The sequence below is a fragment of the Rana temporaria genome, chromosome 12, assembly GCF_905171775.1.
Source record: "Rana temporaria chromosome 12, aRanTem1.1, whole genome shotgun sequence".
Taxonomy (NCBI): domain Eukaryota; kingdom Metazoa; phylum Chordata; class Amphibia; order Anura; family Ranidae; genus Rana; species Rana temporaria.
This window is the reverse complement of record NC_053500.1, coordinates 18,167,972-18,182,591: the sequence shown is the minus strand read 5'-3', so window position 1 is coordinate 18,182,591 and position 14,620 is coordinate 18,167,972.

The following is a 14,620-nucleotide window of genomic DNA, read 5'->3' as shown; positions in this document are numbered from 1 at the left end:
ACCCCCCCCCCCCTCAACAACTTCAATAGGTCGGTCGGCGGATCCGGAACCCCCAACCCCCCTTAAAAACTATGATCGGTCGGCGGTAAAAACCCACCCCCCCGCTTCTCTACTCCGCTGGCTTCACTGCAAGGGGATTGGTTCTAGCATATGCGCCTCTTCCATCTGCTGTCAGGGTCCCCTTGTGTGACCATTTCCCCTGCAGTGCTGCCAGCTTATTCTCCTCTTTCTTTCTCCGGCTTTACTGCAAGGGGATTGGTTCTAGCATATGCGCCTCTTCCATCTGCCCATCTGCTGTCTGGGCCCCCCTGTGTGCCCCTTTCCCCTGCAGCACTGCCAGCTTCTCCTCCTCTTTCTCCTTCTGGCTTCACTGCAGGGGGATTGGTTCTAGCACATGCACCCCTTACATCTGCTGTTCGGGCCCCCCTGTGTGCCCCTTCCCCCTGCAGCGCCGCCAGCCTTCTCTCCTGCCAGAATCTGCAGGATGAAGAGCGGTGGAAGCGGGGTCAGTAAAAATATAATTCATTGGTGCATTCCTTTCCTGAATAAACACAGTAAGAGATCAGTACCAATAACTTATGTATTCATTCATCACTTAAGCATAGTAAACTGTGTTTACTATGCTTCAGTTTGGGAATGAATGTGAGCCTCAAGTGCTTCCAGTTCATTGATATGTGCAGCTGAGGCTGCAGAGAATGGGATTATGCTCAATCTACTGTATATCCTCAGTCACATCGTGCCAGGGGTCCCTGTCAGGTGGGCTGTATGAGGCCCCGTGATTTCTAACAGCAGCCCTGTGAGTCAGTCAGACCTATAACAGTACTGCAAACAGCAAGAAGCACAAGCTTTTCTGACTGCATAGCTATAGGTCTGGCTCTGCTGGATTGCTGTGAAACGAAAGTATTTCTGTTTTATCCTAAGAGAGCAAACATTGAGTAGTTGCAATGTTCAACAATTTGCCCATGAGGGAATTAGGCCCCTTTCACATGTACGGATCCCGTAAGGATCCGTACATGTGTATCAGCTTCCTCAGCGGGGATATCTCCGTTGATCCCAGCTGAGGCGGCAGATGACAGGGCGTCCCTGCACACCCTGCTCCTGACGAGTGGTAACACCAAACCACGAAACGCGTAGAGCTAATGTAAAGCCGTGGTTGCATCCATATGTTCTCGACAATTCTATGTGACATCCATATTAATTCTGTGGCACCTATTATTGTTTACCTATACCAAATTAAAATATTTATATTTACAATTATATTGATGGCTGTTTTTCCCCAAACTGTGTACTCCATATAAAGTCCCAAACCTTTTCTTAGTATTCCTTTTCCCTCTCCCTTTATATTTTTTATATTTTTTCACTAGACAGGGATGGAGGTACATGTTCCCTATTGGCCATGACCTCAATTAAAATCCCAACTATGTCTTCATTTTCAAAGATCTCTGCTCTCCCCTATGGGGGGATTGGATGAACACGGACCGTCTGGAAAAATAGGATTTTCCTCTGTCTGCAGAATCGAAGGATTGCCGACACTGATGAGATCGGATGTCAGCGGATGTTCATCCCCTGACACCCGCTATTTCATAGGGATCAATGTATGTCCCTTTTTCATCCGTAAACGGATGGATGAAAAAGCGGACATACGGTCCGCAGGTGTGAAATGGGCCTTAAGTGGAAAAACAGATTGCATTTCATTGTATCTTTTTCCTAATCAAATTTAAAGAGCCATCAACCAATCAAGAAAGCCAGAAAAAGAAAAAACACAACAGAAAACCAAGCTCCTCCCACCATCAGACTGGTATAACGTCATAAATCCCGCCAGAAAACAGCTAAAATTACCTTAGTATGTTATTAAAAGTGACACAAAAACAAAGTCAAAACAGAGGTAATCTGGAAAGGCATATTTAAGTATGCCTTAATTGTACCTGGTATGTGACAACAGTCACTAAGAAAACGTTCCGGCTGCTGTGGGAAATCTGTGTGTGCTGCTCAATTGGATGGGTGGCAATGCAGGGTAGAGTCAGTGCGAGCGGTGATTGCAGGCCGCGCTACTGTATCACATCGGCGGTATCCAGGCAACCAGCGACGCTCCAAGGGCGTCTGACGTAAGCATGCAGGGAGGCCATGTATGTGTGTACAGCGGGCCGCGTGTGCGCATTGCAGAGCGGTGGACAGCGAGAGGATTGTTGCCGACGTCGTCATGGAGGCGAGTGTATTTATGGGGCAGACGCCATTAGTTTGGGTTCTTCTTCGGAGTGCGGCATCACGCCCCCCTGGCGAAATGGACTTCCAGGCCAGGGTGCGCGTGCCACGCGGTATTCCTGGTTCCGGGACCATGTTGGTCCGGAACATTTGAGCTGTGGCAGGGAGCCCAGTGGTCAACTGGGTTCCCAATTCTGAAGATCCCAAGCGGGATCTTCAGCTGTTCGGTGGGGAGTCCATCTGAGGAGAGCCATTGAGAGGCTGGCGATCCAATAGGGTCTCGAAAAACCACCGGGGATCAAGGTAGCCGGACACTGAGAGACTGGTCACCTCTCAGTCGGTACCTGAAAATTATCTGAAGAAGTTCCAGACACAATTCTATCAAGGAGGATCATCTCCGTAATCATAATCACAGAGAGGGCCTGTGGCAGAGGCTTTTCCCTGAGTCCATTTCAGGAGGGTCTGTGGCAGAGACTTGTCCTACAAGTTCGAGCGGTACTCTGGCTGCCAGGTCAGTGAGAGTAGGCCTGTCCAGGTACGCTATAGCCACTCTGGCTAGAGTGGTGAAGAATACAAAGTATTGTTGGAAGCAGGACTGTTTCCCTATTGTTGCGCCTGAGTCTGCTATTTATTCTTCTACTTCATCTCTACTCTTCATCACAAGTTTTAATGTTTTTACCCGGCTGGGCAATAAAGAGCACAGAAAAAGACACCTGTCGTGGACATTCCGTTACTGCTATATGCACCATGCACCCCTAGGCCGGCAGAAGAGCCATGAGGTAACATGCCACCCAAAACAACCCAGCAGCTCATCCGGGGGTAGTGCTACATAATAATAACCAAAGTGAAATCTCAAAAGAACATCATTTGAATGGGGCCACCTCTTCTGGTGGCAGCTGTCAAAAAAGTTTCCCTCATTTCCTACAGTTTTCCACTTACATCATGTTTCTGGGAAAGGGAAATCTTAAGGGATACAGACAGCAAAAAATAGAAGTTTCTAATCCTTCAGATTTGCTCCAGGAAAATGGCACAAAGGGAAAATAGTACAATAACTCAACCATTCCTAGCAATATTCTTGAGAACGTTTTCTTTCCATCTTTCCATCATCGTTGTCCTCTAAGTACATCTTCCTGAACTGAGATCAGGAAGCAGCTTTAGGTAAATGTGTCTCTCTTAAATGTCCCCCCTTCTCTGCAGCTATAGCTTGCCAAACTACTCATTTGGGTGCACTCTTGTAAATTGTGGCCGGTTAATCTCGCCAAGTGAAGTGAAATGGCTGTACAGGGACAGTCCCATAATGGCAGCATTTGACAACACTAGCCTGGCTTGTCGGTATCTCTGTTAAACCAGGAATAATCATGTCTCCGACTGACATCATGAGCTAAACTAATGTCCGTCCTGGGCAGCTAAATATCAGGCAATTCAATTCCCCGACAGATGCTGTAGATCAGACTCAGAGCCGGTACGACAATTTCAATGACCGTCACAAACGGAAAAGTCACTTCTCCATCTTGTAGAAAACCCAAATATAAAAACAGCACTAAGATTACATTAAAGAATGAATCAAATCAAAGTCAAAAACTTGGACATAAATTTGCAAGCATTACTTTAAAAATGTGCTCTTGTGACCTTTCTTTGTATTCAATTTCTATCATCCTCTGCTCAAAGTTTAAAGTGGTAGTAAACCTCAGACATGAAATATGAAGAAAGCATATCCCTCTATAGTGTGTACTTGTCTTAATCCAGAGCAATAATGCCTCATACACACGGCCGGACTTTGAGAAAAAAAAGTCAGAAAGTTCGGCCGTGTGTAGCCTTCATCAGACTTTTTTTCTCGGAAGTACGACGGATCTTTCCGACGGACTTCCGACGGACACACGGCGGACTTTTGCATGGTCAAAAGTAGGGTTGTCCCGATACCACTTTTTTAGGACTGAGTACAAGTACCGATACTTTTTTTATGTACTCGCCGATACCGAATACCGATACTTTTTTTTAAATGTGTCCCCAAATGCAGCCATGTCCCCCACATATGCAGCCATGTCCCCAAACATATGCAGCCATGTCCCCAAACATATGCAGCCATGTCCCCAAACATATGCAGCCATGTCCCCAAACATATCCAGCCATGTCCCCAAACATATGCAGCCATGTCCCCAAACATATGCAGCCATGTCCCCTAACATATCCAGCCATGTCCCCAAACATATGCAGCCATGTCCCCCATATACGCAGCCATGTCCCCAAACATATTGCAGCCATGTCCCCAAACATATCCAGCCATGTCCCCCCACATGCAGCCACGTCCCCCCACATGCAGCCACGTCCCCCACATATGCAGCCATGTCCCCAACATATGCAGCCATGTCCCCAAACATATCCAGCCATGTCCCCCATATACGCAGCCATGTCCCCAAACATATGCAGCCATGTCCCCCACATATGCAGCCATGTCCCCAACATATGCAGCCATGTCCCCAAACATATCCAGCCATGTCCCCCATATACGCAGCCATGTCCCCAAAATATGCAGCCATGTCCCCAACATATGCAGCCATGTCCCCAACATATGTAGCCATGTCCCCAAACATATGCAGCTATGTCCCCATACATATGCAGCCATGTCCCCAAACATATCCAGCCATGTCCCCAAACATATCCAGCCATGTCCCCAAACATATGCAGCCATGTCCCCAAACATATGCAGCCATGTCCCAAAACATATCCAGCCATGTCCCCAACCATATGCAGCCATGTCCCCAAACATATCCAGCCATGTCCCCCCACATGCAGCCACCTCCCCCCACATGCAGCCACGTCACCCACATATGCAGCCATGTCCCCAAACATATCCAGCCATGTCCCCCATATACGCAGCCATGTCCCCAAACATATTGCAGCCATGTCCCCCACATATCCAGCCATGTCCCCCCCATATCCAGCCATGTCCCCCCCATATCCAGCCATGTCCCCCGTACCTACTGTAAATGATGCCGCTGCCGCGTTAATCACCGCGCGGGGAACATTACAGCCAGCTTTAGTTTGAATAGCTGTTTTCCCTGCCGCGCTGTGTATAGAGACACTCCCCCTTGCTCGCGATTGGACAGATCCGTCCAAGGGGGAGTGTCTATGCACGGCGGGGAAAACAGCTATTCAAACGAAAGCTGACTGTAATGTTCCCCGCGCCGCGGTGATTAACGTGACAGCGGCGGCGGCTTTGTGACACACGGCGGCGGTTGCGGCGGCGTGGGGGGGGGGTAGGGGGGGAAGTATTCTATTTTGGCATCGGGGGTATTAGCAGGAGTACGAGTACTCCCGCTAATACTCGGTATCGGTCCCGATTTGTCATAATGACAATCGGCTGTTTTTTTTTTATTTTATCCCCGTACATACCGTATTTTCACCGCCGCTTCCGGGTATGTCTTCTGCGGGACTGGGCGTTCCTAATTGATTGACAGGCTTCCGACCGTTGCATACTGCGCGTCACGAGTTGCCGAAAGAAGCCGGACGTCGGTGCGCAGGCGCCGTATAGAGCCGACTCGCAGTCCGGCTTCTTTCGGCAACTCGTGACGAGCAGTATGCGACGGTCGGAAGCCTGTCAATCAATTAGGAACGCCCAGTCCCGCAGAAGACATACCCGGAAGCGGCGGTGAAAATACGGTATGTACGGGGATAAAATAAAAAAAAACAGCCGATTGTCATTATGACAACTCGGCTGAATGTAATGTTAAAAACATTTTTTTTGGGTGAACCCCCGCTTTAAGTGATTGGGTTTAATTTTAGCTTAAATAAATTACCCAGTTCATCAATGAACACTATAATAATGTTTTTACTTTGATAGGCGTTCTTCTTTAAGATTCAAGCTAGGAATAATCCATCTGAATGGCCTTAGTCTTAAAACAGTGTAATATGTAATTCCCCATAGTGGGAATCAATGACAAATTGTCACTCTGCCTATTCACGTACAGAAAATTATCGCTTGCAAAATGGTAATTGCTGAAGTCACCAAGAAAATTATCACCTTCCTTGCTTTTATCTACACGACAGAAATGATGGGTTTCTTGGCCTCTTATATTCTCATATGATGGACTATGATTATAACAATGTCTACGAGGTTGGACCATGCAGTTTTCATTCAGAAAACACTTTTATATATAGTTTCCTCCTTTTCTTTTTTAAACCTGTGTGTACGTGTACAGTTTGATATCATATATGGATTATCTGTTCCCAGACATTCATTCATTGCAGCAGTCATTGCAGCAACTTGCTAAACATTTAAGTGTATATCATTTCATCAGGACGGTGAAGACAACAACACAAATGATATAATAAATACTTTCTTTCTGATGTTCAGATGTACCACATCCATGTCATGAACTTCCAGCAGCATTGGTACTAAATTCCTGAAGTGGCTGGGCAGGGAGGACAACAATGAGGAAAGGTAAGACAGCATCTGAGTTCAGGCATGGAGGATGGTAATGAGAAATAAAAAAGATTATTTTGGTTTAAAAAATGTTTTGTGTAATTGCACTTTCTTCAACAAGCAGTAGAAGACAACCAAGGACTGGATAGGATGGTCTGTCAATAGTAGTGGATGGTTATATCATATGCTATCGGAAATGCAGTGGTGTATATGACCTATCCAATGATGGAATGTGTCTATCCAGTGATGGCACTACCCAGCGATAAAAAGAAAGGAAGGTACACTTCTGGGACATGATATGTTGAGGCCGTTGGAGCTGTAGGATGTACTGTCATTTTATAAAGGCATCAGGCTGAATTGAGTATGATGTGGTGGAGTAAAATGTGCTTGACAAACTATAATAATGAGATTGGCTGACTCCGGACCCATTGGGTGATGGGGATGTAGCACTAACCCCCGGAGGAGCTGATGGTTTGTTTTGGGTCTATGCTCTGGTTGTCAACCCCTCCCTTGGAACAACTGGTATAATGGGAATTGTGGACCCCAGTGAATCGTTGGAGGGCACAATATCCTGTTACACTACAGAAAATTATGTAAATTAATGGTCACCTTGAGTTGAATGAATCCTGCAGTATGACAGATAGACTGTACACAGATTTCAGCTTAACCAAAGTGACACTTTACTTGTTAGAATAAAGCAAAGTAACAAGGGTAAAACAGTGATGAACTGCTCGCAGAGCCCTGGAGAGTCAGAAACAGTAACAACAACTAGGTGTGAGTTAAATTATAATGTCTATGCAGACCTGTACAAGCACACATCAAGAGGATTCCCTCAATAAGACATCCACATTACTCAGAGCATATGAAATAGATATCCGTAATCTGCAATAACTAAATAGGCAGTCTTTAAGTGGTATACCTAACTAACGTGGTTTGGTTGATCAGACCAAACCTTGGTTCAAATTATCCCAAGAGTCTGTGCACTGATACGTAGGCATGCTTTGGCGGGCAAGGGGTAATTTGTAATCCAATGTGGTAATAAATAAACTGGCAAAAGAGCCCCAAATAGTGAAATCACGCTGGCCAATGTGGACGATCCACCCTCCAACAACACAGTCAGTAGGTCTTGGGCAGATGCCTGTCTCACCCAACCAGTTCAGGCCTTGTCCTTCCGTGACACTCCCTACACGATCTCCGCTCACAGTCTTGCTAGACGGCAGCCTCCGGTTCTCAGACAGGTCGCAGGGATACTGGAAACCCGTCCGATTCTCCGTTAGAGGTTCTGTCTCTCCTCCTCAATGGCGCTCCGCCCGGGTGTAGGTAGGCCTCAATTCCGGCCTACTTTCGTGGGGATACTTCCTGGGTTGAAGAGGCGGTCCAGAGAGAGCATGCCAAGCATGTCCTCTCCCTTAAATTACCTCCCCAGCAGGCTGCGTGGAAGGCAAAACATTCTCGGATTGTACAGTTGCTCTCTGGGTAATGTAGTTTATATCAGGCCAGGGCAAATGGAGTCTCTTTTCTCCCTGTACTCAATCTCCCAACACTCTCTGCGGTACCAGGACAAAAAGTAAACAACAGGTGGCTCTAACTCATCTCGGCCACATCTTGACAATATTTGCCCGCTCTTCTTTGCAAAAACACCCCAATTCTGTCAGATTGCGAAGGCATCTACTGTGCACAGCCCTCTTTAGATCACCCCACTGATTTCAGATTTCCAATCGGATTCAGGTTTGGGCTCTTGCTGGGCCATTCCAAAACTTTAATATTCTTCTGGTTAATCCATTCCTTTATTGATTTGGATGTATGCTTTGGGTCGTTGTCATGCTGAAAGATGAAGTTCCTCCTTATGTTCAGCTTTCTAACAGAAGCCTGAAGATTTTGTGCCAATATTGACTGGTATTTGGAACTGTTCATAATTCCCTCTACCTTGACTAAGGTCCATGTTCCAAATGAAGAAAAACAGCCTCAATGCATGATGCTGCCACCACCATGCTTCACGGTGGGTATGGTGTTCTTTTGGTGATTTGCAGTGGTTTTTTTGCACCAAACATATCTTTTGGAATCATGGCCAAAAAAGTTCAACCTTGGTTTCATCAGACCATAACACATTTTCCCACATGCTTTTGGGAGACTTCAGATGCGTTTTTGCAAAATTTACCCAGGCTTGGGTGTTTTTCTTAAGAAAGTCTTACGTCTTGTCACTCTACTCCATAGCCCAGACATATGAAGAATATGGAACAGTGTTTGTTAAATGTACCATACAGCCCAAACTTTCCAGATATTCATGCAGGTCTGTTATGAGCAGTCCTGTCCACCAGATGGCAGTAGCGGCACTTCGGCGCGTGCGGGTGTGCACACTTGTGATTTTGGCGCGGCTATGGGCACGGATGCGCGCAATCACGGCACCGTTATGCGCACGTGCACCGTAATGCGCACGGGCACGCGACACCGGTGGCGGCGGCGCGCGGGCATGTGAGGACGCCGTTCTGGCGCCAAATTTGGGTTCAAAAGGGTCCTGCTCCCTGCACCTCTTGCTGACCAGTCTAAAGCGCTTCCTGTGATACCTGTACCCTTACTCCTGCTTGAACCTGTTCCTGAATACCCGGCTTGCACCTGTTTCTCCTTGCCTTCCGCCTGCCCTGACTACGGCTTGTTTGACCATCCTCCTGCCTGACCCTCTGTACCTTCTGCTGCCCGCCTGTTGCCGACTATGCCTGGACTTTGACTCTGCCTTGCCTGCTGCACCTGCACCTGATCCACTACTTGTCAGCGGATCTTCCTGCTGGGACTTGCATCTGCCGTACTACAGTACACCTTCCCCGTTCCTGCTGCCCTTCTTGCTTCCAGTGCCTCTACCCGCCACCCGCGGCCGCCAGTTTGCACCTGCTTCCCTGCGCAGTCAGGAGCCTCAGAAGCTTCTCCCAGCCCAGCACCAGCGCTGCAATCGGCGCTTGTGCGACTCTGCATTCCCGAGCTCTACCAGGGGTCTCGTGATCAGAGAAGCAAGGGCAGCCACTCCTTGCACGCCGGGCTCGACTATCAGGTACGTGACAAGGTCCTTTAATGTTTCTGCAGGCCTCTTGGCAGCCTCCCTGACCAGATTTCTTCTGGTAATGTCACTGTTGTGACATATTTTCTCCACTTGATGATGACTGACTGTCTTCACTGTGTTCCATCGTATATCTAATGCCTTGGAAATTCTTTTGTACCCTTCTCCTGATTGATACATTTTACCAACGAGATCCATCTGATTCTTTGAAAGCTCTCTGCGGACCATGGCTTTTGCTGTAGGATGTGACTAAGAAAATATCAGGAAAGACCTACTAGAACAGCTGAACTTTATTTAGGGTTAATCAGAGGCACTTTAAATGATGGGAGGTGTGTACTGACACCTATTTAGTTTGAATATGATTTCTTTATTCTAAACACGGCTACATCCCCAGTTATAAGAGCGTGTGCACACTTATGTAACCACATTATTTATTTACCCCCCCCCCCCCAAATATAAATATAAATAACAAAATTTTGGTTTGTTTTTCAATTGAGTTTTACAGTTTGTAGGTCACATTAAAGGTGGAAACATTTCTGAAATTATTTATCTTTGTCTCATTTTTTTTTACATCACAGAAACTTGAGACTTTTTATATCCACTGTACATCACAATATACAGCTACTGTGTCTGCTGTTAAGATGCACCACATCAGCATCATGGACTTCCAGCAGCATCAGTATTAGATACCTAAACCATCTGGGAAGAGAGGACAACAATAAGGAAATGTAAAACAAAAATTCATAGCCATCAGCATCTAAGTTCAGGCATGGAGGCTGGTGATGAGAAATTAAAAATTGATTTTGGTTTTGAATTTCTTAAAATAATTTTGCAAATGTAATTGTGCTTATTTCAACAATCAGTAGAAGACTGGATCAGATGGTCAGTCAACTGTAGTGGATTGTTACTCCATATGGTATCTGGAATGCAGTGGTGTATTGTGGTTGTTTAAACAACCCTTTTGACATTCCTGTATACCTCCGGGGAATGCTTCAAATACTCTGGATAAATATATTCACCATGGTGTTCTAGGTGACGTAGATATGTTATGTGTGCATATATATATGTTGCATTCTTTCTCCTTTTTGAAACCATTAAAGATGTTGTAATACTGTTCTAATGTAATGTATATCGTTTCAGACTATGAAATAATACCTGTGCATTGTCAAAAATCCTATTTGTCTCGTCCTGAGGAAGCCCAACGGCGAAACCCGTAGGCGACTTCAAAGGATTTTGTCCATATTCATTTATCAATTTATATGTTTATATTTATTTCTATTAATGTTGTAAGAATTTTTCTATTTTTGTAATAAAGACCTTGCCTCAAAGTCCGACCATCAATCACTACTCTTAGCGATTGCTTTTTCCCTTCTACCATTATTTTAGCTTGAAATGCCAAAAGTTTAAGAATGCCCAAATAGATTTTGGCAAAATCGTAGTTCTTATAAATTGTCTCGCTCACCTCTATTCTGAATTTTCAGCCCCCAGTTTAATACTAGGCACACGGTTGCGAACATTTGATATATAAACACCATCCACAGCAGGCTTAATATTCTACAGAGCCACATTACCTTGAAGGGTACATTTACTTTGCATGTATTTATGGTGATTTTATAACATTTTGGACTATGCATTTTCAAATGAAATTATGATGCATTGATTTTTATGCAGTGTAAATTGACTAGGAATCATTCGTGCCTGCATTATTGAATATATTTTTGCCGGTGTTAACATTCATTGTGTTACAGTTACTTAAAGAAGTGGGACGGGAATATAAAATGAGACAAAATTAAAAAGGAAGGGAAAAGGACAAGCGAGTTGAGATACTGCAGGTCAATGCATACAAGAGAAAAATAAGTAATACAGTGAAAGGGAAAAGAGGGAGCGAAATACTGGATATCCGATAGACCTTTGAAAATTTAAATTCCCCTCTTGTCTGGAACATTATCAGTTTCCAGCGTCCATTTGCTGGCATCCCTTAACGTTGGGATCAGTGGGCATAGATCTCCAAACTTCTGGCTGGATGAGCACAGATCTACCATGACCACAATCAGTGAGCACATACCCCAAATCCAGACTGTTTTTCGGTGATACTGACCTTGATAGGTCAGTTTATTCAGACTACAACTCCAGAGTAAACACAGAACTACCAAGGCCAGTATCAGTATGTCTGTCAAGGTTCTCATTTATCCAGGTATTGATATAGCCAGTAGTAGTTAGTAACATTTAACTAGACGTGTTCCCTAATGGTAATGTCTGGCAGCTTATCCAAGCCTCTTCTTTGGTTGAGTAGCAGTAGGCAAAGACTCCTAACTCCAAAATAAGTAAGCACAGACCTACCAAGGCCAGTATCAGTGAACACAGTCCACAATTTGAGAATAAGTGAGAAAAGATCTAAGTGAATGAGCACAGACCTGTAAAGGCTGTTACCAATGAAAACAGTCCACAACTAGAGTGAGAGAGAACAGACCTACAAAAGCAAATGTTAATGAACAGACCACAATTCCAAAGTGAATGAGAACAAACCTAACAAGGTCAGTATCAGTAAACATAGACCACAACTCCAGAATGATTGAGAACAGACCTACTAGGGCAAGTATCAAACAGATAACAACTTCAGGGTGAATGAGAACATACCTACCAAGGCCAGTATCAAACATGAACAACAACTCCAGAGAGAATGGGAACAGACCTCCCAAGGCCAGTATCAAACATAGACAACAACTCTAGAGTCAATGAGAACGTACCTACCAAGGCTTAGGCTAGTATCAATAAACACAGACACTTACTTCAGAGTGAATGCGAACAGACCTCCCAAGGCCAGTATCAAACAGACAACAACTTCAGAGTGAATGAGAACATACCATACCTACCGAGGCTAATATCAATAACCATAGACAACAACTTCAGAGAGTGAATGAGAACAGACCTTCCAAGGCCAGTATTAAACATATACAACAACTCCAAAGTGAATGAGAACAGACCTACCAAGGCTAGTATCAATAAACACAGACAACAACTTCAGAGTGAATGAGAACATACCTACCAAGGCTAGTATCAATAACCATAGACAACAACTTCAGAGTGAATGAGAACAGACCTTCCAAGGCCAGTATTAAACATATACAACAACTCCAAAGTGAATGAGAACAGACCTACCAAGGCCAGTATTAAAGGGGTTGTAAAGGCAGAAGGTTTTTTTTTTATCTTAATGCATTCTATGCATTAAGATAAAGAAAAAAAAACTTTAGTATGCGGCAGTCCCCCTCAGCCCCCAAATACTTACCTGAGGTCCCTCTCTGTCCAGTGATGTCCACGAGTGTCTCAGCCATTCAAGATTCCCCTATCCTGATTGGCTGAGACACAGCAGTGGTGCAATTGGCTCCCGATTCTGTCAAAGTCAGTATAAAAGAACCACCACGCCACAGTAAGAATGCACAGACCTTTCTAGGCCTCGACTCCTGAGTCAGCATTCGCAGATCTACAAAGGCTATTGTCAGTGAGTACAGACCTCCCATCTCCGGAATCAGTGTGAAGAGACCCACCAATTACAGAGTTTGTGGCCAAAACATCCCAACTCCAGATTTAACAGTCCCAAACCATTTCTAGAGTTAGTCAGTTACTGTAGTTACTGGAAATTTTGAGGGCAATCCTGGTAATTATTTGTCTCTCAGTTGCAAGTTGAAGAGATAGAAGTAAAATCAATATATTACAGCAAATTAGCATAATTAAATAGAAAACAGAGCACATATAAAACATCTATTACGTTCTTTTGTTCTATTGTTTGGTAATTACCTTGCGGTTCTGCCATGTTTCAGCTTGAAACAAATCCAGCTTAAGAACTCTTTATTTGAGACAAAACAAGGTGCCTTTTGAGGTAATGATGACAGAAGAAGCTTCCAGGAACACTTGGAAACTCAACACAATCTGAGAGCTGTTTTCTGGATGTAATCGCAGGATTTATATGTGAGCATTATGGGGTGAATGCTTTGAGACTTTAAATCCACAAAAGCAAATACATAATTAATCTGCTAATCTTCTCTTTCATTACAACCTCCCAAGTGTAAATATTTGCAATATAGTGTTCAAGCTTGGAAGAATCTCCCCTTGACATCTAAAGAACATGTCTTACAAATGGCGCAATATCTAAATATGACATTATGTTGTGTAGCGGGACAGTTTTCATCAGATGAACCGATCGTGTGTGGGCCCCATCGTTTTTTTTCCCCATCGGTGAAAAAACGTAGAACCTGTTTTAAAATGATCTGATGGTTAAAAAAAACTATAGAAAAAAACGATCGTCTGTGGGGAAATCCATCGGTTAAAAATCAACGCATGCTCAGAATCAAGTCGACGCATGCTCGGAAGCATTGAACTTCATTTTTCTCAGCACGTCGTTGTGTTTTACGTCACCGTGTTCTGACACGATCGTTTTTTTAACTGATGGTGTGTAGGCAAGACTGATGAAAGTCAGCTTCATCGGATATCTGATGGAAGAATCCATCAGACCGTGTTCATCGGATGAACCGATCCTGTGTACAGGGCATTAGGTTTACACGCAGGGTTAATGTTTAGGTTCCAATGTAACAAACATTTTGCAATAGCTCATTAAATACAAAAGGATAGCTAATTGTCGTAATTACAGAACAGGAATAGGTAAGACTCTACCACGAGGATCGCTGAAATTCTATATAGTCACAGCCAGAGAAGCTGAAAACAGATGCAGAGAATTACATAATATTCAGATTAAAATCAAAACAAATTTCTTAAGAGCCGGTTCACACAGGGGCGACCTGGGATCCGACTTGAAGTTGCCCCAAGTTGTCCCAAGTCGGGCAGTTGAGAAAATCAATGGAAGTGAATGGAGCCATCTTAATGTACACTACTGAAGTCGCTCCGACTTCAGAAAAGGTTCCTGTACTACTTCAATCCGACTTGTAGGCAAC